Genomic DNA, 23,261 nt, shown 5'->3' with positions numbered 1-23,261 from the left:
AGTGACTATACCCAATTCAGATGGAGAAGAATTAAACCATATTTGAAATTTGTCACTAGAAACAACCACTTGAGGCCAGTGTTGCAAGTCAAGAAAGAATTCACTAGAGCAGTCAACTGGGGTGAGCAGGACTGGATTTATTGAGCACTCTGCAAGAAGGCAGAAGGCAAGAAAAGCTAGAAGCTGATATTGCTGCAACATGGACTGCAAGCCAAGAAGCATACTTGCAACATGACTTGAGTTGTCCAAATTGCATATCTGAGACCCAGCCCTTCCACTTCTGATCTTGCTCACCCTGGGAGGCAGAAAGTGATGGCTCATGTGTCCCTGCTGTCTTGGAATGAGACCTAGATTTTGATTGCCAGCTCTTAGCTTTAGCCTGGCCCAATCTTGGCTGTTGTGGGCATTTGATGGTGAACCAGTGAGTGGAAGATTTTTATCTCTCTCTCTTTCTCTCTTTCCTCCCCCTTCTCCTTTTTCCTCTCTCTCTTTATCCATGTGTGTGCCTTTTAAATGAAGTGAAAATAAATAAATAATGTTTTAAAAAAGGGTTTTAAATGTGTTCTCCTCTGAGTTGGAATTCAGAGACAAGCAGCTACTGACTTAATTAATCAGCACACTGAGATGAGTAGGCATCTCTAGTGAAGGAGAACAGTGTGGGAAGCAAATTTCTGCTCAAGTTGTTTAACCATAAACAAAAACTGTGACAATAAAAGTGTGATGAATAAACAAAATGTGATAGTGCAAGAAATGACCTTTTAATCCTCTGAGAATTATAGAAGCAAATAGTAGAAAAAAGTCAACATTCTGCTCTTAATTAAATTCTCATCATGACTTGAACATCATGGAGTATAGAGATTACAAATGACCTATCCATACAACATTATCTGTACAAAATGTCAAATTAATGTTCTCTCATCAATGCATTTACTTTCATTTTATTTTTGTATACTCAAATTATTGTGAATAAATATGAAATTTATATTCATAGATCAGTATATGCAAACTGACTTCCACGTTATTAGTACCAACTGAATATATATTTTAAATGACTGCTTCTAGTAGCTAGAATTATTATTAAGTATTAAATTATAAATCTCAATCTAGTATCTGTCATTAAAAGCCTGAAAATATAAGGCTGAATTTCAGATGAAAATGATTAGTAGAAAGAGGTATTTCCCCAAATACATTATATTAGACACTGTAGTCATTGGATTTATTTTTTAAAATCCTTTTGCAGTGTATTAATTATTCTATGAAGAGTACTTTCTTTTTTCTCAAGGAAATCCTTTTATGTATCTATATTATTTAAGTATAAGGTCTTGCTGACATAAAAAATGCATTATTTATTTTTATGAATTCTAAATGCATAATTTATGCCATGTCAATGTTTTTTTAAACTATTTATTATTGAACTATTTATTTTTTATTAACTTTAAAAGCAGAGAAACAGACCCAGAAAAGGAAAGAGAGACAGAGAGATCTCCTATCAACTGGTTCCTTCATCCAAGGCCTACTAGACTGGCATTGGGTAGGGTCAAAGCCAAGAGCCAGGAACTCAATGCAAATCTCTCATGTGGAGGTAGGGAACCAACTACTAGACCCATCACCCTCTGCTTCCCATAGTGTACCTTAGTTGGAAGCCGGAATGAGGAACTAAGCCAGGGCTTGAACCCCAGCATTCCCAGTTAAAACATCCCAAGAGGCAGCTCGACTGCTACGCAAAATACCCACACCCTATCTCTATTTTTTAAATGTTGGAAAAAGGACGGACTATTAATTATTATGATAATTTTGCTATATTTGCAAGTGTGCTTAAATAATTTCTTGAAATACTTTAAAAAATTTACAGTATTGCTTTTGTTTATGTATACATTGAAACATGTTCTCAAAAGTTTATTAATAGTTTTCTGTTTCAATTCTGGTCAGAGAGCATTAAGAGAAATACAGGATAACTTTAAACATTCATATAAATGGAATTAAAAAATAAGCCCATTTTTTGTACAAAATTCTGAGAATTCAAGTATGATTGTTTTATAATTGATATTTTATATTTAAAAAGATATTTTTATATATTTGAAAAGCAGAGTGACAGAGTGTGAGAGAGAGATCTTCCATCTGCTGATTTACTCCCCAAGTAGCTTCATTGGTCAGGGAGGGGCCAGGCCAAAATTGGGAGCCTGGAAATCCATCCAGGCACATGGGTGACAGGTGCCCCAGTACTTGCCCATCATCTGGTGCCTCCCAGGCACATTAGCAGGGAGCTGCATCAGAAACAGAGCATCCAGGGCTCCAACCAGTGCTCTGATATGGGATGCTGGTGTTGCAAGCATTGGCTTAACCCAGTGTTCTTCAGCATCAGAGGCATGATTCTCTTAACACCTTGAGTCACAGGTAAGACAAAGAAAATATGTCCAGGAATGCAACTTCCATCATAACGTTCAGGACTCTGTCTCATTGCTACTTTTTCTGGCTTGGCCATATGACCTTGTCTTCCCTTCCTCCTCTGTCTTCTGCTCTACTGCTAAATGTTCCCAAGTAGCTGCATCCAGAGCCTGCACTTGTCTCCAATGTCTTGGGAAGCTACAGGTGAAATTTATTGAATAGTAAAATGGTTATTCTGACAAAAATTTGCAAATCATACTGTAGAGGAGCGCTGGCAAAGGGGTAAAAGATTCAGACCCACTGATCTGCCCTTTCACTCTTTACTCTTATCTCTGAGTTTTGGGAAATTGTGTAATGTCCCACAGTGCTTGCTAATTCAAGCTTTCAAAAATATCCCTTAACTGCATGAATTAGTGAAATACCACTTAATATAAACACTATCAGTCTTTATCACGTCAGTATTTACTAAAAAGGAAAATAAAAGCAGTAAATATTATGTCTTCAAAAAGTTGGTGGAAAATGTGTATTATGAAAAAAATTATGAATGGATTTCAAAATATTTTTCATCAAAATAAACTGAAATTTTACTTGTTTTTATACATCTTCAGTATTTTACTTATTTATTATTTTATTTGAAAGAGAGACAGACTTACAAAGTTTCTATCATTGATTCACTTTACAAAAGCCTGCAACAGCTGGGATTGAGTCAAGTAAAACCTGGGAGCTGGGAACAATATCCAGGTCTCATTAGTGGGGAGAAGAGACCTGGGTCCTTGAGCCATCACCTGATGTCTCCTGATGTCTCCCAAGATGATAGTGCCAGGGAGCTAGATCTGGAACTAGAACCAGCACTCAAGCTAGGCATTCCAAATGGGGTGCTGGTGCCTCCAGCAGCAACTTAACTGCCCCTAAATTTATTTTTTAATTCCACCTCCCCCAAATGTTTTTGAAGTCCTGTCATACATACTTGTCTCAATCTACATAAAGGAGTATATAAGATATAATGTGTAATTTCTCCCATATTTTTATGTCATTAAAATTCACAATAATCAGTAAATTGTGCATATTCATAAAAAGAATATTCTTAAAGGGGTTTGTTAAAAAGTAAACACTCAGGCATACAATTAATGTAGTGGACATATCTTTATTTCATATTTTCATATTCTTTCTCATGATTAGTATCTGTATATTTCACTTTATGAAGTGGAGGGAGGGGAAGAGAGAAGAGGAAAGAACAGGAAAGAAGAGGAGAAGAGAGAAGAAAAATAGATGAGGAGTGGGTATTGTTACACAGTTGGTTAAGCCCCGGCTTGGGAAAACCACATCCCATATATAAATGCCTTGGATCAAGTCGTGCCTCTGCCTACTATCCAGCTTCCTGCATTTGTGCCTGGGAAGCAGCAGATAAAGTGTCAAGTACTTGGGTCCCTGCCTTCCATATAGAAGAGAATGATGGAGTTCTAGGCTCTTAGCTTTGGCCTGTTCCAACAATGGCTGTTGGAGGCATTTGGAGGCTGAACCAGTGGGTGAAGGATCTCTCTCACTCTCTCTCGCTCTCTCTCACTCACTCTCTCCCTCCCTCCCTCCCTCTCTTTCAAATAAATCTGAAAAAAATAAAATCTACTCTTTTTGTTCTACCCTCAAAACTAAAATTTTTTGAGAAAATTTTATTCCAACGTGCTCATCCTTTCACAATTGTATAAAATATTGCCAAATTATATGCTAACATTGCTTCTTTCTACAAACACTACAGTGGGAGATTAAATAAAACTGAACTACTATTTTGAGCAAGAGTGTATTTCTGGAAATGCACATCAATAGATATATTCATAACTATGTAAAATATTTCAGCTCATTGTGTCCAATTCCTGATAATATATTGAATGTATTCTTTAAAAGAAACAAAAACTTTTAAATAAAAATAAAGTAGCTAATTGGGATATCCCTAAATAGCAAATCTGCTTAGGCATTACTGCTTGAAGTATGATGGTAATTACAAAAGTCACATAGACATTTCCAAAAATATATTCCCCTTGTGTAGTAAACTGATGTGATTCCTATTGTTTAAGGGATATTCAGAATATATAAATGTTCACATATAATAAATTTAGTTGTCCAATATGAAAACTGCTGATACAGAGTTAAGCTCAGTGCTCTTGGTAATAAAAACCAATATTAGGTGAGAGATAACAGGAAGAATTATACAAATCCCTGGTCAGGTTATTCTCTCCCCTATACTGAGCAATTTAGCACCATGACTACAATTTATCCCAGCCTCAACTAGAAGTCTCTTGCAGAACATTAATGCTTGCATTAATATAGATTTTGCTAGCTAACATTTTTCTCTGTGGCAGTTTCATATTCAGAATTGTATATGCATAGCTCTCTACACATATAATTTTATGATTATATTTTAAAATGTAATGACTATAATTTTATACCTGGAAAAGCCATCAATGGCCCTAATAACTTTACCACATTTAAATAATTAATATCAATTATTAAAAAGCTACAGAGAACACACAGAGTCAGAATACTTGGTTTGGGACACTGTCAGCATTACTAGAAATAATCTAATTTTCAATTGCTTTATCACAATTAACCTCTGGAAAAAATCAATTAAGTTCTAATCAGTAAAATATATGATATTTGTAGTATAATTTGGGATCGTCTTTTTGCTCTGAGTTGAAAATCTAAGGTATACTGTATACAAACTTAGAGGGCACACAGACAATTGAATAAATAAATATTAAAGAGTAAGTAGATAGTAAATTATTTGTAGCATATATCAGGATTTTAAGATGTTTATGATCAATGAGATAAAAAGTTTTAGTTAAAAAATCAAATTCATGCATTTTTTTCATAATATACATTTTCCATGAACCCTTTGAGCACCACACATGGGCACTGATTTCAAAATTTTTTGAACAAAAATAAAGTTTTAGGTCCATTAAATTCACAAACGTTTTAAAGTTCCAGTGTATAAGCTGTGTTCTGGCTGAGTATAGAATCACTATACAAGTATATAATTATATATTTGTTAAAATAGATTGTCATATACGTATCCCCATTAAAACATCAAAATAAGAATTTATCTGTTTAAGACTTTCTTATCCTTAGTGACTAATAAGAGATCTGTTAACTTAGTTATTCAATATTTGTTAAATACTATGAAATGGAAAATAAATAAAATCTATCAAGCAACCATATTGTTATATACCGAACAGATGTCTCAGTATGCTGTTTTGAAAATAATTTCTAGTCCTACAAATCAAAGAGGCTTTACTCAATGAAAATATTTTCTGAAGATAAAACAAGTAGATGAGCTTGTATTAATTTTTAAACTTTTCTGGATAATAATAATCATTATAACATAATTAAAACATATAAGCATGATTAAACATTAATTTAAATCATAAGCTCTGCCAGTTTAGGCAAATGACTTACATATTCTTTGACTTTACATAGCCTATATTAAAAAAAGAAGGAAAGAAATTTAAGATATTTTAAATGGAATACTGAAATAATGGAAATCTGCTAGCACATAGAACTAATGCAAAATAAATATTATACAGAAGTAAGTGAAGTAAAGATATTCACTAAAATAATTCACTTATTGACAATTTATTAAAGACATCCAAACATAGGCTTTCCCAAGAGTTTTATATTTTAACAAAGGGCAGAAGCTCCAATGGAAGATTTTTTTAATTTAAAATTATTTATATAATGGAACAAATTTCATGTATCTCATACATACAGTTTTAAGTACATAATGACACTTCCCACGCCATTCTCCATCCCTCCCTCTCTCTCAGCCTTCATCCTGTTTCCTTTCTTATTTTTCTTCTAATTTTTGCAATAATACACATTTTTTCCTTTGAGAACAAGTTTTATCATTAATCAAAGAAGCATCTATGGAAACAAGCAATGGAGTTGGTCACTTAGGCATATACAAAACTATGAGACATAAGAATATCCTCCACTTAATACACTAATACAAAGTAGATCTTTGAGAACACATTTTATTATTAACTCTAATAATACAACTCTTTGAGAACAGAGGCACTGCATGGGAAGTTAGTGTACAGTGACTCCTATTGTTATTTTAACAATTAACACTGTTATGTATGATATCAGTAATCACCCAAGGCTCTTGACATGAGCTGCCTAGGCTCTGGAAGCCTTTTGAATCCACAGACCTTCAATATTTAGATAAGACCATAAGAACAGTGGAAGTTCTCTCCTCCCTTTAGAGAAAAGTACCTCCTACTTTGATGACCACTTATTTCCCCTGGGGTCTCACTTACAGAGGATTTTTATGTAGGACACTTTGCCACAGTGTCTTAGATTTTCATGCCTGAAATGCTCTCATGGGATTTTCATCCAGAACAGAATGCCTTAAGGGCTGATTCTGAGGTCAGAATGCTACTTTAAGTGATTGTCTTTATATGAGTTTTCTGTATGGACTGCTTCCCATGGTGGAGCATTAACACATTTTTAATTTTATATATTATTACCAAACACTTAATCCTATATACATATGATTACCTTAATGCTTAATCCTATCCCTTTTATCACTTTAGTTCTATTTTTTTTTTTTTTTTTGACAGGCTGAGTGGACAGTGAGAGAGAGAGACAGAGAGAAAGGTCTTCCTTTGCCGTTGGTTCACCCTCCAATGGCTGCCACGGCTGGCGCGCTGTGGCCGGCGCACTGCGCTGATCCGATGGCAGGAGCCAGGTACTTATCTTGGTCTCCCATGGGGTGCAAGGCCCAAGGACTTGGGCCATCCTCCACTGCACTTCATGGCCACAGCAGAGAGCTGGCCTGGAAGAGGGGCAACCAGGACAGAATCTGGCACCCCGACAGGGACTAGAACCCGGTGTGCCGGCCCCGCAAGGTGGGGGATTAGCCTAGTGAGCCGTGGCACCGGCCACTTTAATTCTTAAAATGCATTTTTACCACCCTGCTTAAGCAATTAGTAGATTTTTAATATCATCAAGATTCATTTGTCTCAGTATTATTTCTTAATGCACAAAAAATCCAAAATCATGCATTACAATCAGTTGTCTTATTTTATTTCTTTCAATCTGACATACCTCTGAAATTTTTAAAAAAATATTTGTTGACAATTGTACTATTTTGTGCACTCTCCCTCAAATTGGTTTAGGTGCAACATATTACCTTATATAGGTTCTGTTATAGAAATTTAGCAGAAATATCTCACAAATGATGTTGTACATCATATTGGAAGACACATGCTTTTGATTCATATCATTACTGGTATTAATTGCTCAAGAAAGAGTTCAATAAATCAAAATAATTTAACATGATATATCTGTGGCCAGGAAGCTTGTTTTTTCTAGTTAAGGAGAGTACATTTGGATTAATTTGTGTAATTCTGTATATACTCATGACAAATCCTTTAAACAAATTTGTAATTAAATGAAATACATATATAACTTCAAACAGCACTATTTTGAATATTGAATGAAGTTTAAAATTATAATCTCAAATGACTTTTGATAAATGACATTTGAATGCTGAGTTTTTAAACCAGCACAATTTTATGATAATAAAAAATCCTATTTGTTGTTCTAATTTAGTGTGAAAACATTAATCATAGCACTTAACATACTTAAATTAGGGTATGAGCTCACCAGGAAATGACATTCTTATTTACAATTTGATTGTAAGTAAAAGTTGGGCCAGGGGCTGGCGTTGTGGCATAGCAGGTAGAGCTCCAGCCTGCTGCACTGGCATCCCATATGGGCGCTGGTTCGAGTCCTGGCTGCTCTGCTTCCTATTCCGCTCTCTGCTGTGGCTTGGGAAAGGCAGTGGAAGATGGCCCAAGCGCTTGGGCCCCTGCAACCATGTGGGAACCTGGAGAAAGTTCTGGCTCCTGGCTTCGGATAGCTCAGCTCAGGCCATTGCTGCCATCTGGATGGTGGGTTGGTGGATGGAAGATCTCTCTCTCTCTCTGCTGCTGCCTCTCTGTAACTCTGTCTTTCAAATAAAGAAATAAATCTAAAAAAACAAAACCCTAGATCATAGCTGTATCTAAATAAATATTTTATAGGAAGTGGATTATGTTTTTGAAAATACATTCTTAAAAATGTTCACTGATTCATATTAAAAAATGGAAGAATATATTTGTAAGCTATGCATCTGACAAGGGACTAACCAGAATAAAAAAGGAACTCAAACAATTCTAAAAGGGGCCAGTGCTGTGACTTAGTGGGTAAAGTTGCCACCTGCAGTGCCCACATCTCATATGGGCACCAGTTCAAGACCCAGCTGCTCATTTCCGATCCACCTCTCTGCCTTTCAAATAAATAAATACATTTTTAAAAATTAAAAAACCTCAATGTCAAATAAATACTCCAACTGAAACATGGATAACAGAACTAAAAAAGACGTTTTTCAAAGAAAGACATACAAATGATTAGCAGATTCATGACAAAATGCAAAGCATTACCAATGCAAATCTCTAGTTGGTTTGAATTAGTGGGGTTTCACCATGTTGCCTAAGTCAGGAAGCAGTTAATCACTACCATCTACATTATTGTTTCTCAGAATACTTCGTGATAAACACTGTGAACTGAAAAAGAAGACATAATCCCTGATTTCCAAAAACATACAATTTTATATGCCTTTAACCATCCTCAATACTGTGTTATTTTCCTGTTTGTCATATCTTATAATTCCATTGTAAAATGTAGTGAAGATGTGTATTTTTCAACATCAAAATTGCCATACAGTGATTATTGAATATGAACTTCAACATTAGAATAAAATGCCTAGTTTCATGTTGTGAATTCATATCTTTCTAGAAATGTCACTTTAAGTAATTCATATATACTCAATAAGGCTTGGTTTCTTCATAAGCAGGATATTCTGAGGATTAAAGTAAACAAGATAATATAGTAAAATGTAAGGTATATAATTTTATTTCAAAATCATCAAATGAAGTTAAATACATTATTTCATAACTACATACCCTAGCCACATGAGAGTTTTAATGTTTCTAGTTGACTGGCATTTATATTATACTCTTAATAATGTTGACCATTTTTTCCTGTTATAATATTTAGCATTTATTTTGCCTTATTTTAGATAAATTTTCTTGTACATTATATAAAATGCTACTGTTACACTTAGAAGGATAGCAAAATTAGGGTTACTTAAATAATATTGTGCCATGCTTATTAAGAAATTACAATAGTTTAAAGCTATTTAACAGTCAAATATTATTTCAAGTACAAGGGTATGTTTGTTTTTTTTTCTTTTGAAGTAAAAATTTATCCTTGAAAATGCTATCTTATGTTTGGAATCAGTAGCAGTTTAGGATCTAAGATGCATTTTATCACTTTAATAATTTTTAAGTGATTTGCAAGCTGTCAAAAGAGAACTTATCCACAGCTGAGCACCTAATGCATTTGGTTGACTGTAATTCCACACCTATGTGTCCTTGTTCTTCACCGTGCAATATGTGTAGATAATTTTGGCTACCTCATAAGAGTAATAGAAGGAAGTTGCAGAAAAAAAAAGTGTCAAATAAGTTCTTTAAGTATATTTTCTTGTATTTATTTGAAAGGCAGAAGCAGAGAGAGAGAGAGAGAGAGAGAGAAAGAGAGAGAGAGAGAGATCTTCCTTTTGCTTGTTCAATCCCCAAATGTCCAGAGCTGGGCCAATCTGAAGCCAGGAACCAGAGCTTCTGCCTGCTCTCCCACGTGAGTGCAGGAGCCCAAAGGCTTGAACCATCTTCTGCTGCTTTCCCAGGTGCATAGGCAGGGAGCTGGATAGGAAGCTGAGCAGCCTGGTCTCAAACCAGTGCCCATATGGGAAGCGGGCACTGCAGGCAGCACCTTTCATACATATATATATATACACACACACACTATATAGTGTGTGTGTGTGTGTGTGTGTGTGTGTGATTTATTTATTTACTTGAAAGCAGAGCTACAGTGAGAGAGGGAGAGACAGAGAGAGATCTTCCATCCACTGGTATACTCCCCAGGAGGCCACAACAGCCCAGGCTGGGCCAGGAGAAGCCAGGAGCTTCTTCTAGGTCTTCTATGTGGGTATCAGGGAGACAAACACTTTTTCCAGGCCATTAACAGGGAGCTGGGTAGGAAACGGGGCAATGGGACACAATCCAGTGCCCGCTTGGTATGCCGACATTGCAGGGGCAGCTTAACTCACTACGCCACAACACTGGTCCCACAAGAAATATTTTGAGAAGGAATAATACTGAATAAGTGAATAAATGTACTAAAGTATGTTGGGAAGATTTAATTAAATGGTTTACTTTGTGAACTAATAATGCACAAATGAAAATAATTTTGAAGCAACGAAATGTTTAGTTCACAAATGATGTTTGGTATTTATAAGAATATACTGCAGAATGTGTTAACAAAATATGTGAAAAATCTGCTCTAAAATACTACTTGGATTATAAAATATTGATTTTAAAGCTTAGAACCTATATATTAATGTATCTGTGATTAATTATTAAAGGGTATATCAGTGAAATGTATTTGTGATATCAATAAAGGCATAATTTCTATCAAAATATACTGTATACTTATTTTTTTGTCTTAATGAATGAGCTCATTATCCATCTAGTTAATCTGTCTGAAAACCTAATTTTTATTATTGGAATCACCCTTTTCTTCACTTTCAATAGCCAGACTGTTACTAAGTTTTATTCTAAACATCCTTTACATCTGTTTCTTTACTCCTGTCTGCCAAATTATAATCCAAACTTACTATTTTTCACCTGGATGGACTATTTGTTTTAGCAGCCAGATGTTCAGATATTCAATGTGCCTTATGTTCTGGCTTAAATGAGTAGTTTTTAGCTTAATGTCCATCTTCTGTTAAATCTGTTACATGTCCATCTTCTGTTAAAATCTTTCAATGTTTAACCACTGTTGCTTTTTCTGACTAATGTCATTAGGATGTCCTAAATGGTCCTGCTAATTGGGCTCTTGCCTCCCTTTCTGGCCACCCTTGTCTCACCTTCACTTTCTGTTAAATTAGCTTTTTTTCAAATCTCCAGATGTATCCAGTTCCCTGGCATGTCAGGACACTGGAGCATTTTCCATCCTCTGCCTGTGACATTTTATTGTTGCAAAATTGTTTACGCAGAACCAAGCTCAAAGTCACTCAATGAGCAACACCATCCCTGTAACCCTGACTTATAATACACTGTGCAGTTTTTCATATACGCCATCACAGTATCCAGGTATAAGTACTGTTGTATGACTATTTGATTCGTGTCTGTCTCTAGCCCTTTAGACTTAAAGCTAAGTGTGTATTTAGTCAACACTGCACGCCCACCAGCTGGCAGAATGCCTGGGAGAGTGTCATACAGCCCATTTTCAATAAACGTTTATTGATTGACTATATGAATAAATATTCATATATATTCACTTCAGTTTTCTAAAGAATTTTCTTTTTAATGGAATGACACTGAGAATCACTTAATTCTCACCATTCTGTTAGTCACTCATTGGAAACATCAGGTCAACACAGAACCTATAGGATAAACTTCAAATCCTCTGGCCTGGCAAACATGTCTTTTCAGACACAGCTACCCTTTAAAACTATTTCATGGGGCCAGTGTTGTGGCACACCAGGAACATTCTCCATCCTCTGCCTGTGAGACTTTGTTCCTCTGCTACCCACATTGGACACCAGGATGGAGTTTCTGGCTTCTGGTTTTGGCCTGGCCCCTATTTGGCTATTGTGGCCATTTGGGGAGTACACTATTGGATACAAGATTGATCTCTCTCTATCTCTCTTCCTTTACCCCACCCCCACTTCTGTTCTGTGTTCAAAAAAAATAAATCTTTTTTAAAACTTTTATTTAATAAATATAAATTTCCAAAGTGCAGCTTTTGGATTACAGTGGCTTTTTCCTCCCATAACCTCCCTCCCACCCGCAACTATCCCGTCTCCCACTTCCTCTCCCATCCCATTCAATCAAGGTTCATTTTCAATTATCTTTATGTACAGAAGATCAATTTAGTATATACTAAGTAAAGATTTCAACAGTTTGCACCCACACAGAAACACGAAGTATAAAGTACTGTTTGAGTACTAGTTATACCATTAATTCACATAGTACAACACATGAAGGGCAGAGATCCTGCATGGGGAGTAAGTGCACAGTGACTCCTGTTGTTGATTTAACAATTGACACTCTTATTTATAGTGTCAGTAATCACCTGAGGCTCCTGTCATGAGTTTCCAAGGCTATGGAAGCCTTTTGAGTTCGCCGACTCCGATGTTATTTAGACAAGGTCATAGTCAAAGTGGAAGTTTTCTTCTTCCTTCAGAGAAAGGTACCTCCTTCTTTGATGGCCCGTTCTTTCCCCTGGGATCTCACTCACAGGGGATCTTTCATTTAAGTTTTTTTATTTTTTTATTTTTTATTTTGCCAGAGTGTCTTGGCTTTCTGTGCCTGAAATACTCTCCTGGGCTTTTTAGCAGGATCCGAATGCCTTAAGGGCTGAAAGAAGCTGTTTCACACTTTTCCTCTCTGTAAGTCCTCTGATATCGTCATAAACTTACTCTATTTCTCAAAGACATCTTACATCTTCTATTTCAACATGCTTCTAAAACCTTTGTTTCCTATTTACTTATGCCTGTCTTTTGCAGCCTACTCAGGTCCCTTCAGGTCTTCAAAGTTTTAGCTAAGAGGAATATGAATTGCCTCCTACTATATGTTTCAGAGAAAATGCATGAAGATTATTACTAAACTATTCCCATCCATGCTCATGTTAATAGGATATTAATACAAAGAATAGTTCACAGATAGAGTTCTAAGAACATAGTGATATTTCCCTTCCTCTCTCCCTCCCTTCCTCCTCCTTTACTATATGGCCCAGTTTCAAGATGAATTCATGTTCCTAATAAGACTTTGAAAATATAGATTAATATGAAATTATGGAATTAGAAAATTTAATCTCGGTACAAATAAGAGTTTTACTCATCCCAATCCTACTGAATCCGGGTCTGTATGTATGGATATCAGACATGAAGCATTTAAGATAGATACATATTTTTTATGATGAGAAATAATATATAGTGTTCAGGAAGAAGATATGAAGCCTGGTTTCTATGTTTGTAAAAATTTAATAGAATACCCCACAACTTATTGGTGATATAGGACAGACTTGCAGTTTTCTGCAGTGTGCAAAAAACCAATTAAATCTCTGCAAATTTAATCTCTGCAAATTTAACATTTGAATAAATAATTGCTAGCCTAAAAACAGTATCTAATCAGCATCAACTGTCAATAGCTATTTGTTGGCCTGGAATCTTAGATTAAAGGCCCATTTATAATTTTGCAAATAGTTGGCAAAATTTTAAATACTTAATTTTCTTTAATGACATAATTCACATATTTCATTCATTATATCCATGAAATTTTCTAAATTTATTCATATTTTTATAAATTTCACATTTTTGAAAAAAATAAGCATCAAATATGGCAGACTGTCAGTATCTGGTTCTACATTTGTTGTTTCTTTCTTAAAAGAATATTGGAGACTGGGGAATGGTGTTGTGGCAGGCACAGTGTGTGAAGCCACCTCTTATGATACTGGCATCCCAAATCAGAGTGCCAGTTCAAGACCCGGCTATCCCTCTTCGAATTCTGTACCATGCTAATGTGTCTGGGAAGGCAATGAATGATGACCTAAGTGCCAGGACCCCTGCTACCCAGATGTAAGACCTAGACAGAGTTCCTGGCTCCTGGTTTTGGCCTGGTCACCCCTGGCTGTTACGTCCATTGGAAAATGAACTATTAGAAGAGAGATAGCTCTCTCTGTCTTTCCCTTCCCTCTGACACTCTGCCTTTCAAATAGATCTCTTAAAAATTATTATAAACTGACAACTTATAATTGTATATATGTATGGGGGCACAAAGCAAATTAATATATGGAACTCTTCAAATAATTATCATTTTTTTATGATGAAGACATTTTAAGCTTACTGCAATCAATTTAGATATGCTTAATATAGGAGGTCTTCAAAAAAGTTTATGAAAAATATGTGGTTTTTTTTGACAGGCAGAGTTAGACAGTGAGAGAGAGAGAGACAGAGAGAAAGGTCTTCCTTCCATTGGTTCACTCCCCAAATGGCTGCTATGGCCGGCGCACTGCGCTGATCCGAAGCCAGAAGCCAGGTGCTTCTTCCTGTTCTCCCATGCTGGTGCAGGACCCAAGTACTTGGGCCATCCTCCACTGCACTCCTGGGCCATAGGAGACAGCTGGCCTGGAAGAGGGGCAACTGGGACAGAATCTGGTGCCCCAACTAGGACTAGAACCCGGGGTGCCGGCGCCATAGGTGGAGGATTAGCCTAGTGAGCCAAGGCGCCGGCCGTTATCTTTGTTTTAAAGATTTATTTTTTTATTTGAAAATTAAACCTATAGAAAGTGAGACACACAAAGTGAGAGTGAGAGCAAGAGAGAGAGAGAGAGAGAAAGAGAAAGAGAGAGATATCTTCCAACTGCTGGTTCAGCTACCCACATGGCTGCAAGGGCAAGGACAGAGCCAGGTGCAAGCCAGGAGCCAGGAGCTTCTTCCAGGTCTCCCACACGGGTGCAGGGGCCCAAGCACTTGGGCCATCTTCCACTGCTTTCCCAGGAGCAGTAGCAAGGAGCTTGATTAGAAGCGGAGCAACCGGGACACAAACTGGCAACCATATGGGACGCCAGGGCCACGGATGATTGTTCTACCCACTACATCACAACACCAGTCCTGCATGTTATCTTTTAATTCCAGTTTTCCAGATATTTGCAGCCCATTCCTACATTATTGCTAGCTATATTTACCACAATAAATTTTTTAAAAAATTCCTCCTGTCTGAAATTTTGTACTCTTTGATCACCACATCCTTATATTCCCTACCCCCAGTCTAACTACCATTCTACTCTTTGCTTCTGTGAATTCTCACTTGCAGATAAGAACATGTGATATACGTTTCTGTAACTGACTTATTTGATTGAGCATGATGTTCTCCGGCTTCATCTATGTTGGTCCAAGAGAATTTCCTTCTTTTTAATGGCAGAATAGTAATCCATCATGTGTGCATATTTTCTTTATACTTTCACCTGCTGATGGCCATTATGGTTGAGCCTGTAACCTGGGTATTGTGAATAGTGCTGAAATGAATATGGGAATGCTGACATCTCTTTGATATACTGATTTCAAATATACCAAGCTGTATAATTTTCAGTGAAATTTGTGGTAAACTTTCATTTGGGCAATATGATTTGCTTATTATCATTTTCAATCACTTTTAATTATAGTTATTTCATAAAGAAAAATATTTTCCAGTTATTTGATTTTTTATCACTGATTATCTAAGTCACAGAAGTGGATTAATCATTTTCCTAACGACTTAAAAACTTTTTATCTATCTGTACAATCAGAATATGCATAAATTTATAAGGTGAATAGGTGATAATGACATCCACTTAATTTGCATTACACAATATATTGTTCATGCATTGCCTTTAATCTCATTACAAGTTTCTGTTTTCAGCTGAGGATTACTATTTTCAAAATGTCATATTTTATACTTCATACAAATATTATTTATAATTTTAGATTTAGGATTAAGGTCATTATGCATTTTCTTATAATTACATAATGGAAAGCCATAGGTTAAAAAGAAAGAAATATAACTCTACTTAATCAGTATTTTTCTATTTAAAACATTTTTAAATATATATGTTCACAATCTTGTAATATAGGTAAGCTGCTTTTTCATATTTTACCTGTATCATAATGTTTGATTCCATGATAGTGTTTGAATTTCCTATATGATCTATATGAACCAATTTTGAAGTGATTCCTTTGTGTAACATAATATAGTTAAGGTATAGTTCACAGTATTCATGGCCTGAATTACAGCAATCACACACCAGCAGTGGGATAGGAGTAAACAAAAGGGAGATTGTCTAATTTGCCCATTAGCTCTATAACATGTGAAGCTATTTGAATCTGGAGAATTATCTTTCTTTTGTGGAAAAACCTGAAATTTTGAGTCAGACCCACCAGGGTTACATTTGCATCCTAACATTTTTCAATTGTGAGACTGTGGGAGAGCTACTCAAGATTTCTGATCCATAATTTACTCAATAGGAAAAATGAAGATGGCAAAAACCTCAGAGTTATTCTGAAATATAATGAAATGACATTAATGTTTCTTATACCCTGGAACCAGAACCATTCTCACATATTTTTCTGTGCTATGTCTTTGTGTAATCTCATCAATTTCACAGATATCATCTACATGTAAATGACTCAGAATTATCTCTTTAACCCTTATGTCTATTATAATTTTTAACAAGATAAATGCTGTAATTTCATGAAGTTATGAAATGAACACATGGATAAAGAGACCACTTAACTCATTCGTTAATGACACAACACATTAAAATTTGTCCAAAGAGCATATGAGAAGATAGCTATATTTTGGTGTTTGTATATGTGTATATTTGTCTATAAATGTATTATGGACTCTATATCAATAAGTAGATATAGAATATGCAGATTAATAAAGGAATAAGACAAAATTTCTGGATTAGAAAACAAAGCACATTGATGTCTTAAAGGGCAATAAATTTTAACGAGAGAGAAATTATATTTATATATACTCATATAACAACAGCCGACCTACAAGTTAACCTCTTGCTCCTGTGGGATTGAAAAATGTCCTAGTGAATACAAAATCAAGGCCAGCATTGCATTGAAAATTCACAAAGTATCATTTTTGTCTAAATTTTGTTCCTCATCAAATTTTGTCTATTTATATATATTATTTACACCTATATAAATACCTATATATTTATATATGCACATTAATATATAATTTTTTCCTTGTTGATATTTCCAATTCATTGTCTACAGTGCCATCGCTGTTAACATGCCTGAAACACACACATGCAGTCAACTTGCTCCTTCTTTGGTTTCCATATCAGTAAATAATGCCACCACCTCTCCGTGTTTTCAAGCTCCAAATCTAAGCATTATTTTTATAAAACATTTTATGGAAACACAACATACTTACCAAGAAATGTACATAAGTGAACAGATAAATGAGTTTTTTAACCATCTGATCACACTCATAACCAACACTCAAATTAAGAAAAAATGTTATTAGTACCATCCTTCTCCATTTATTTTTTGAACATGTTTAACAAGAATATATTGTCATTCACATGGTGTGATTCAGTGAAGCACTAAGTATATCTATATGCTGAATGATATAACATATACACAGTTTTTACTCTCTATATATTAACTACCACAAATAAGAGAAAACATATTTGTCTGTTTGAGTCTGGTTTATTTCACTAAGCATATTGTTCTCCAGTTGCATCAATTGTGTTGCAAATGTCATTAATTCACTGTGTGTGTGTGTGTTTTTTTTTTACAGCTGTGTAGCACTTTTCTGGATCCTTTGATTATTCCATTTCTTTTATGCCCACATAACTACCAGTATCATGTTCTATTTTCCATACCTACACCATATTACAAATGTATCCATTTTATACCATTTCCATCCCTTTTATTACAGGATTTCATTATCTCTTACCAATATTGCTTCTGTAATTATCAATGTAGTCACTTGCTTCCAAGTCCAACTCCTTCTCTTCCTTTTCCCACACACATGCCACTAAATCATCCACTGACTAGCCATAGCACTTTGATACAAAACCATTAGACTTGCCAACAAGGGTCTGTGATCTAACTCTGACCTAACTTGCCAAGTTCATCTCTTATAATTCTCTGCTATATACTCAATATGTCAGTGACTGTGATTTCTGTTTCCTGAATTCTCCAAGTTCTTTCCCACCTTTAGAAAAGTTGATTCCTCCTTCTATAAAGCTTACCCCAAAGATCATCTTCTTCTACTTGGGCCTTTGTTTAAAAACCACTTCTTCAGCGGAGTCTGTACTGACTACTCAATTTAAATGATCACTCTTTAATTTATCACTGAAATGACATCCCGCTTATTTTCTTCAGAACCCAACAAACTTTTATAATGTACATTTCTATTAATTGGTCCTGTTTCCACTGGAATATAAACTCCATGAGAACAGTTGACTTTGTGATTCAGTACAGTGCTCAGGATGTGAAACAGGGTTGGGTACTTGGTAAGCTGTAAACACATGTGTGTATGAAGAATGAACAAATGACACACAGATGAAGTCCTAGATATGCTAAACTCTCAATGAAAGATAGTTTTGTTGGTGCAGAAAATGGTTAGCATATTAAACTCTAAATTAATGTGCTTATTGTTTTCCTTTCACTGTGGCTAAAATTATAATTGCATGTAAATGTATAGGCAGGATTTATAGTGACTTCCTGTGCAACTGACTCACAGTGCATTGGTTACCAACTTGTCTGAGTGTGGTAAGACAGGGCACCCCCCCAACACACACACAACAAGCTTTGTGAAGTGGGATAGCACTTCAGAACAAGGGACAACAGAGGCCTAGCTGATCCACCAAGGCTCAGAAAAGCTGTGTGGTACCCAATGACGTCTTATCTGCATGTGCCCCACTGGCAGCACAGCTGAGAGACCCTGAAAGGCAACCAGCCGCTGGCTGTATACTTCAGGGGTCACTGAAGGGCATCCTCTTTACACAGGAGAGCTCAGCCTATAATGATCAATTTCCCTATATCCTAAAGTGTCCCATTCCCAGCACATCCTATAATCTTTCTGAGAACTGTAGTTGAGAAAGAAGGGAGAATTGGCTTGCTCCAAAATCACTCAGTGAACCATCTTACACTTTCTAAATCACACCCTTTGACAGTGGAGTTTGGAATTTGATCAACAAATACTCAAACACAAACTGATAACTACTTCGTGGTAGTAAATGTATTTTGCCTAAGTATAAATTTCTATAACTTGCCTTTTCCCTTTCACCAAGTTTTGATTGGTGGTTGTTCCACATCACTAAAATGTTATTATCTATAACATGAGAATCAGTTTTCTGCTATAAAGTTTATGGTCACAGAACGGAAGAATGCTCAAAATGAAAACAGAGTCTGTGGAGGCTTTGACATTCTTGCAGTCATTTTAGAGATAACTATTTTTGTGACTTGTAACAACACATGAAATGAAATGTAAACAGACTCCTAGAGAATCCAATACCTGGTCTATTTTGTGTTTTTTAGAAGTATACTTGTATGATTTATTTTGAGTAGACTTTGTTAAATATTTTACTTTATTACACTTGTCTAGTGTGTTTTGATACATTAATTTGGAAGTAGATTTCACCACCACCACTACCCAGTAGCCTGAATATAGGGGTATTCAAGAGCCTTCCTCTAGAAATAGAACTAGAGTTCCTGTACTTTCGTGGTTTGCAGCTGTTTGTATTGAGAGAGGGCAATTCAGTTTTTGTAATTTTTTGTTTTTAATGTGAGGGAGGCTGTGATCCTTTGACACTGTCCACCACATTTGGGGCATGCAGGGGCAAAGAGTATTAGTTTTATAATCAGTGTTGCAGATTGGGGTCTGTAGAGTGGAAAATATAACAGTCTGTACTTTCAGGACCAGAACATAGTGTTTTCCTGTGATTGGAAAGCAATCTGTGCTGGATTGGACAAATTAGCCAAGCACTGAAAGATCCATGGGATGTTGAAAGAAAGAAGAGAGATGGGAAAGGGCCAGTTTGAAATCATTTCTACATATTGGCCTTTTGTGTTTATTAAAAGAAGACTAGAGCACATGTATTCATGCATGTGCGTGTGTTAATAAAAATGTATATATGTTAATATAGACATTCGTTGGTTAGAACTATACCTGTGCCTATTTCCTGGTATTAGAAGGGTGCCTGGTGTTTAATATGCACTCATTATTTGTTGAATATTTTTCTTTATTAATGAAAGATATAGTTTTGTCTGACTCAAGTATACCTGTGAGATGTTCCATGAAAAGACAAGAAATCTTTGTAAGAAACTGGAAACAAAATTAAGTGCTATGGCTTCACTGTGGCCTCTCAATTCCAAACACACACACACACACACACACACACACACACTTTGTAGGATGTAACTTAATCACCCATTCGAGAGTATTAAGAGGTGGGCTTGTTAGGAGGTGATCAGGTTGTGAGTGTAAAGCCCACTTTGATAGAATCAGAGCCCCCGTAAATAGGCTTGAGGGAGAAGGTTTGCTCTCTTAGGTTGCATGAGGGTCAACAGTTGTCCCCTATGTAAGACATACCAATATAATGCCACCTTGGAAGTAGAGACCAAGCTTTTACCATATACTAAAGCTGCTGGTACCTTCATCTTAGACTTCTAGCTTCCAGACCTATGAAAAAATAATTTATCTTTTGCATAAATTAATAGTCTCAGGTATTTTGTTATAGCAGCACAAATAGACCAAGACAACATGCTTACTTACCACGGAAGGATAAATGCTCCCAAGAAACTACAGAGAATTGAAGGGGGTCATCTGTCATGTGATATGGCAGTAGGTTGGGGAGCTGAAGTGAGAGTTACAGTTCAAGCATGCAAAAACAGAGTTCTATCAGGCAGTCAGTATGCTGATGTGATTGTTGAATTTGACAGATGTGAAGGTGTGGATATGAGAACCCTGGCTGGATCCCATTAGCCAGGGCACAGAGCTTGGAGGTCTGGCTCCAGCACCTAAAATTTTTCTGCAGGAGTTTGAAAAGAAAGCATTACAAAAATAACTTCAGCGACAGGAACAAGGTGAGGCCTTCTTTGAGGAATTAGGACATAAAGGCACAATCTTGGGAACAAGCCACTACTGTATTAATTATGCCTATGTTTGAATAAGGTCCCTGGGTTACTGAAATTGGTCCGTTTTCAGAAAAGTGATTTATAGGAAGGTATTATAATTATAATTTGGTAACTTCAGATTAAAAAAATACTTAGATGTGTTCATTCACTTATGTTCTTATACACTGTCACATTTCCCAACCACCACTACCATTTGTGCTACTTACTTAAGTTCCATTTTATAATTCTGTATTATAAAATAAAAATGAGTTGACCCAGCAGGCCTGTCTTGCTCAAACCCTGTCTATTACAGAAAAAGGTCTCCCTTTTGGATTGACCTTTTTCTGTGTGTTTGGGTTCTCTAGAGATACAGAATTGATTGTATTTGCATTTAGTATAGGAAGAAGGATTTATTGGGTTAATTGGCCCATGCAGTTATGGCAGCTGAAAAGTCCCCTAGTAGGTCATCTGTAGGCTGGAGATCCTGGGGTGTTGGTATTGTGGCTCTGTTCAAGTCTGCAGGCCTCAGAACCAGGGAAGCCAAGGGTGAGAGTGTCAGTTCATGGCTGAAAGTCTGGGTACCAGCAAGGATGCTTCTGATGTGAGTCCTTGAGTCCAGAGGGCAGCAGCTGACATCTGAGGCGGGAGTTGAGCATGCCCCAGCTCACAGAGAGACCAATTCTCCTTCTGTATTTAGTATCTACATACCCCCAATCAGTAGATGATGCCCACTCACACCCATGCTGGATCTTCTTACCTAGTCCACTAAGACTCACATGCTAACCTCTTTTGGAAACACCCTCACAGACCCTTTGAAAATAATGCTTTTCCATGTTTCCAGATATTCCTTAATCCAGTGAAGTTGACAACCTAAAACTAACCATCACAAACTAACTCTTTGGAGATTATCTCTGGACCCTTGGAATATTTTACCTCATAAGAGTATTTGTATATGCCTGAGGTCTTGGGCTATGTTTTACAAGTCGACCAGATAAGTTCATGCTAACTCAAGTATGGTGAAGGCCTGTTTTGCTCTGAAGGAGGCTGGGCTGGAGTCTGAATGCCTAAAGTCAGTTACACAGGCAATACATATTTGCGATACTGATTCCTAATAAAAACTCTGGATTCCAAGGCTTGGGTGAGCTCTCATGATGGGCAGTACTTTGTACATGACATTACACATCACTGCTGGGAGAAATAAGTGCATCCCCACGAGACTCCGGCGGGAGAAGTTCCACTAGAACTTCTGAGAAAACTGGGAAAGCTTCCATCTGGTTTCTCTTGGATTTCATTACATAGGCCTCTTTGTTTTGCTTTTTTTGTTGTAAGACTATGTATGTATCTGTGCATGTATATACATATTCATTTCAAAGGCAGAGCAGCAGAGAGAGAGAAAGGGAGGAGGGGGGAGGGGAGGGGAGGGGAGGGGAGGGGAGGAGAGGAGAGGAGAGGAGAGGAGAGGAGAGGAGAGGAGAGGAGAGGAGAGGAGAGGAGAGGAGCTTCCATTGGTTGATTCAATCCCCAAATAGTCACAATAACCAGATCTGCACAAGGCCAAATCCAGGAGCCAGGAACTTCCATCCTTGAGCCATCATCTGCTACCTTCCCAGGCATAGTGGCTGGAAGCTTGATTGGAAGCCGAGAAGCTGAACAAGCAGGGGCTTAACCCACTGCACCACAATACTAGCCCCGCCCTTTGATTTTTTAAATATGGAAGTAAAGCTGAATGAGAAGAGCTTTATATATATATATATATATATATATATTTTTTTTTTTTTTTTTTTTTTTTTTTGACAGAGTGGACAGTGAGAGAGAGAGACAGAGAAAAAGGTCTTCCTTTGCCGTTGGTTCACCCTCCAATGGCAGCCGCGGCCAGTGCTGATCAGATGTCAGGAGTCAGGTGCTTCTCCTGGTCTCCCATGGGGTGCAGGGCCCAAGCATTTGGGCCATCCTCCACTGCACTCCTGGGCCACAGCAGAGAGCTGGCCTGGAAGAGGGGCAATCGGGACAGAATCTGGCGCCCCGACCGGGACTAGAACCCTGTGTGCTGGCGCCGCAAGGCGGAGGATTAGCCTAGTGAGCCGCAGCGCTG

The 23,261-nt window shown here is 36.7% G+C and overlaps 1 protein-coding gene across 12 annotated transcripts in view; it reads left to right on the top strand.

The window, feature by feature from the left end:
* Positions 1-23,261, top strand: part of MGAT4C (MGAT4 family member C) — a 777,011-nt gene that overhangs the window by 551,979 nt on the left and 201,771 nt on the right. The gene's annotated exons all lie outside the window — the stretch shown is intronic.

This window comes from Oryctolagus cuniculus, chromosome 11 (assembly GCF_964237555.1).
Source record: "Oryctolagus cuniculus chromosome 11, mOryCun1.1, whole genome shotgun sequence".
Classification (NCBI taxonomy): domain Eukaryota; kingdom Metazoa; phylum Chordata; class Mammalia; order Lagomorpha; family Leporidae; genus Oryctolagus; species Oryctolagus cuniculus.
Note: the sequence above shows the minus strand (reverse complement) of the source record. Positions and strands in the feature narration are given on the sequence as shown.